Here is a 5,470-nt window from a genome sequence, read left to right as displayed (position 1 = left end):
CTATTGTTTTAATGTCTGTCTCAACACCCGGCAAGGTCTTGCTTAGTTTACTCATTCTAGCTGTTCTTAGTCAACTTCATACAGTTTTTTTTAAACTTTTTTTTTTTTTTAAGATTTATTTATTGATTGATTGATTGCTATGTTGGGTCTTCGTTTCTGTGCTAGGGCTTTCTCTAGTTGCGGCGAGCGGGGGCCACTCTTCATCACGGTGCGCGGGCCTCTCACTATCGTGGCCTCTCTTGTTGCGGAGCACAGGCTCCAGACGCGCAGGCTCAGTAGTTGTGGCTCACGGGCCCAGTTGCTCCGCGGCATGTGGGATCTTCCCAGACCAGGGCGCGAACCTGTGTCCCCTGCATTAGCAGGCAGACTCTCAACCACTGCGCCACCAGGGAAGCCCAATACAGTTTTTTAAAAGGCATGAAAACTCACCTCCATACAGATTTTTTTTTTTTTATCAGACTGGTTTCAGGGGAAATCCAAGAATAAAATTTACTAAAAGGTTCCTATGGATTTCAAGAATGTGTTGAATATCAAGTTATCAAGAGGACTGAGTATCAGTTGAGTAGAAAATTGAACCTTAGTTCCCAAAAGGCACCTTGCATGTAAGAACCGATCTTGTTTGAAGACGCTCCTCAGCCGAATCACCTACTGATTGAGATGTTATAGAATTTGGTGCTCCTAGAGTGTCTTTGGAATTACGGAATCGCCTTAGAATGAGTGTCTGCTGGCTAACAAGTATCTTCTGGGTTCTGTGGGGGCCATGCCAGGTTAGTGCTGTATCTCTTCCAGAGTCCAAGGTGATAGACTTCTTTCATCAGGATTTTAAAATGGGAATCGTAGCCTTTTCGGATTCTACTCTATGTCTCCTCCAACTAATTTAGAGAAAAGAAGACTGGATTCTTTTAACTTACTTGAAAGTCTGGAAATGCTTATTAACATGTTGTAATTGGCTTTTCTGGAGAAAGATCAAAACGTAGAAACAGAAATCTCATCTCCAAACATTCAAATCCTAATTTAAAATTCTAGACACTGTGGGGCAATGACCATAACTGCTTTAATAAAAAGATTTAAATTGACCACCTTGTGAATTCATATTTTAAGGAGGTAAGAAAAGAGTTGGGGAATATAAAATTTAAATACAATAGAAAGAAGTAATGGTAATTAATTGTGTTCTGGGTCTGATTTGCCTTGACTGTAGGTTTCATCTCAGTTACTAAAAGATCTTCACTCTGTTACAAGGTTCTGCTTCATCCTTTCCCACGGCAAGCCTTAATTCTGCTGGACAGGGAGCCTGAAGGCAACTGGTTCTGCAAATATAGTGCTAATAAATAATGGAAAATGTTTACTTTTCAACTTTATGGCAAACAGATTTGGGAAAAGTTCTGGGATTTAGCTTAACTGCCTTCTTTTTTACAGTGGTTTTTGTGATGTCCTAAATAAGGCAGGGGAGTCAGGACATAGAGTCCATCCAAATTGGGTTACTCTGGGTTTGTTCTGATCCCTGGAGATTGGGAGAGGGGCACCCTCTAGCAGTGAGGTTTTGGAACATCAACAGGGAGATGTGCCCTTGAATGCCGTACGCTACACATGGTCTAGAATGTAGAACTTGGAAGTGGCCTTCTGTTTGTGCAGATTTAGCAAAAGGTAGTTCATTGCAGCATTTTTCAATAGCAAAAAAACTAGAAATTAATGCTAATGATAGTGGAATGGTTAAGTTTTGGTGCACCCACAGAAGAAATAGTCTGCAGCTACTAAGTGTATTGAGGTAGAAATCAAAAAGATTTCTTGACATGGAAAGATTGTTTCTAGATACCAAATGAAGAAAGCCAGGTTTCCAAATAGTATGGAAGGTATGATCTGATTTTTGCGGGGCAAAAGTTTTTATGTAATATTCCTGTTGATAGAAAACAATCTAGAAGGATGTTCACCGAAGTGGTAACAGTGTTGACCCTAGATCATGGCAGTTCTTCCGTCCTTCACTTACTGCATTTTCTAATATTTCTGCAGTAAGTGTATAATAAAAGACTTCAGAAATGTTGGGTCATTGGCTACATGAATTATTTCATGCACACCACCCTATAGAGGTGATTCTGGAAACATTCTTGACTGTGCGTCTCTTCACCACCACACTTCAATTTTTTAGATTTGTGGCCAAAGTAAGATCAGCCTTGTTGATGCTGCTAACTTCCCTGCATCCAACTTTTATTTTATTTCCAGATGATGCCATGTTTTTGCATTGACACTGATTACACTTTGTTTTGCATTGACACTGATTCTTTTTTCTAATAAATCTAGAGCCAGTTCCACTTGCCTTAGTTCAGAATCCATTTCCTAAATTTCCAAGAAGCATTTAAGAAATGCTTTCTGAGACTGAAAGTGATTCAAAACTGGAGCAGTTACTAATGATATTTCTCTAAGGCATAAGTGCTCACTACAAAATGGATTTTTGGAGTCTTAATATGTAACAATGATTTCCTTGATCTTGCAGGCAACTCTCTGCAGGATTCGTGTGTTCTGCTTGTGGTTATTCTTTTTTTTTTTGGCCATTCCGCTTGGCTCACGAGATCTTAGTTTCCCCAACCAGGGACTGAACCCGGACCCTCAGCAGTGAAAGCGCAGAGTCCTGACCACTGGACTGCCAGGGAATTCCCATGTTTTTTCTTTAGTATGGTGCCCTTCCTGCTCCAGGAGCCTTAGATTGTGTTATGTGTTAGGAGGTGTAGACCCCTGATAGTCCAATCCACATACAAAGGAGCCTGCGAGGTGTTTGATTCCAAAGCACATATATGCTTGCTTGGGACATTTGCTCTGGCCAACCAATTGTGGGCATTGCTGTATAGAGCTCAGGGCCATTAGTCATTTATCTTGACTGATTAGAAACAGCTGTGGTTTAGCTGTACTAAGATGTGGATCATCCAAAACACCTTTCAGACAGTTTCAGATGGTGGGTTTGTTGGAGAAATTTGGGGGCAATAAGTAACCCCTCTCTAGAAATACAGTCAGCCCTCCATATCTGTGGGTTCTGCACCTGCGGATTCAACCAAGCTTGGATTTAAAATATTCAGAAAAAAAATTCTAGAAAGTTCTAAAAGACAACACTTGAATTTGCCATGCACTGGCAACCGTTTACTTAGCCTTTACATTCTATTAGGTATTATAAGTAATCTAGAGATGATTTAAAGTACAGAGGAGGATGTGTGTAGGTTATATACAAATACCGCCCCCTTCATTTTATATAAGAGACTTGAGCATCTTCGGGTTTTGGTATCTGAGCGGGGTGGGGGGGGATACCAAGCCATCCCCTGTGGATACTGAGGGATGGCTGTAGTAAGTCCAAGGTAGATCCCTGGCACACGTGAGATGGAAAGTTGAGACCAATTTTATGCAATGTGAATCCTTAAAAAGTTCTGCATCTTCTCAATCTGTCACAATCCTACTCATTGTTTAAGGCCCAGCTCAGATGTCGCCACCTTTAAGAAACCTTTCTGACTCACCTGGAAAGACTGTGCAATCTGAGTACCTTGTTCAAACCTCTGTCTGCCACCTTGCACATGTCTTGGGATAGCACTCAGCACTTTGTAGGGAGTTTTCAGTCATGCGTCAGACTCCCCAGCAGGACGTGAGGCCCTCAAGGGCAGGAAAAGAACTGAGGCATCTCAGAATTCCTGGCACCAGCACAGGCTTGGTATAGAGTGGGTGTCAATAAATATTTGTTGCCTGAATGTTGAAAGAAAAGAGAGGGACCCAAATAAAGCTGCCCATAGATATACTAGTTCCTGAAGAATTAGGCGAGAAGACAGGGATTATCATCCGGAGAGGTTACTAGTAAAATTTTTGACTTCCTTAAACTGCTCTTGTTATGAAGAACTTACTGATAGACAGTTTCCTCCCCAGGCCTGTTGGGGCCATTATCCAGCACACAAGGGTATGCACAAATTCAGCAGAGTGTCGAGCAAGATTAAGAATCAGATTTCCATTCAGGACCTCCATGATCTCATCTGTAAAATGGGCTTGAGGGTGATGCTGCTTGCCCTGCAGGGTGGTGGAGGGAATTGCTGAGAAACATAAAAATGCCTTTGTAAACTGTAAAGCATCAAAGAAGCAATTATCTGACAGCTGGCCAGAGCCCATTTGGACATCTTCCTAAGTAAAGTGCCCTGGGAAGCCAAGGCCATCCTGAAGAGCATTACATGCAGTCCCCTGGAGAAACCCAGAAGGGCCCGGAAAGTAGTCCCATGAGTACAGTTTCTTCCACTGATTGGGTTTTCTTCCAAGGCCAGGATGGGGTTCTCCAACCACATGTGAGGGAAAGCCTTGTGTGGCTCCCAGAACTGTATCCTCTTTTCATTCAACATTCAGGCAACAAATATTTATTGACACCCACTCTATGCCAAGACATAGGACAGAAAACTGTTCAAAGAGCAAGATCTACCACTTAGAAACAGCTGTTGTTTTAAACTTCATCCTTTGGCCATTTTTGGAGAATAATCTGTGACCTTTCACTTGGGCAAACAAGTATGAGTGAAACTTAGAAAGTTAAGATTGGTGAAAGGTATTTTACCCTTTAAAAAAGGGGTGAAAATATTCTGATCTGTTTTGTAAAGTTGGCTGCCTTGGCATGTGATCGGTATGCTGTGAGAGCAAGAAAAAAATTTGACAGTGACCAAGGTCACAATCAGTAATCCATGGGATTTGGGTTTGGGCTAGTTGCCAATGCGTATTCAGGGTCTAGCTGTGTTTGACTTCACCATCTCCAAATCATTCACTCAGTCTTTTTTTCCTCTCTATTTTTTTTTAATATGAAAGTTTTTAAAGATACACAAAAGTAAAGAAATTAATATGAAGAACCACTCTTTTTGCTCCCCCATCTTCAAGGATTATCAGTTTGACACCTTTGCTTAATCTACCTCTTTTCCTTTAAAAAATTATTGCTATGTTCTTTTAAAATATACCTCCAACATCCCAGCCTTTTTTTTTTAATGATGATTTTCTTTCTATTTTTTTTGAAAAAAATTATTTATTTATTAATTTGGCTGCCCTGGGTCTTTGTTGCGGCACGTGGGATCTTGGTTGCGGCATGCGGACTTCTTAGTTGCGGCATGTGAACTCTCAGTTGTGGCATGCGCGCAGGATCTAGTTCCCCGACCAGGGCCCCCTGCATTGGGAGTGTGGGGTCTTACCCACTGGACCACCAACGAAGTCCCAATATCCCAGCCTTTTGCCTATTTTTAAATACTTCTGTGTGTATATCTAAAAACTAAGGACATTTTCTTATATAACCACAAACCCATTATCACCCCTAATGAAATTAATAACTCCTTCGTATTATCTATTGCTTTGTCTGTGTTCCAATGCCCTTGGATGTCTCCAAAATCTCTGTTTACAGTGGCAAGATCTCACTGTCACCCCTTAATCAAGTGATCTGTCTTAGCATCACTAACAGGGACACAGAATGACATCATGGGCCTTC

The sequence above is a fragment of the Balaenoptera musculus genome, chromosome 16 (assembly GCF_009873245.2).
Source record: "Balaenoptera musculus isolate JJ_BM4_2016_0621 chromosome 16, mBalMus1.pri.v3, whole genome shotgun sequence".
Taxonomy (NCBI): domain Eukaryota; kingdom Metazoa; phylum Chordata; class Mammalia; order Artiodactyla; family Balaenopteridae; genus Balaenoptera; species Balaenoptera musculus.
Note: the sequence above shows the minus strand (reverse complement) of the source record.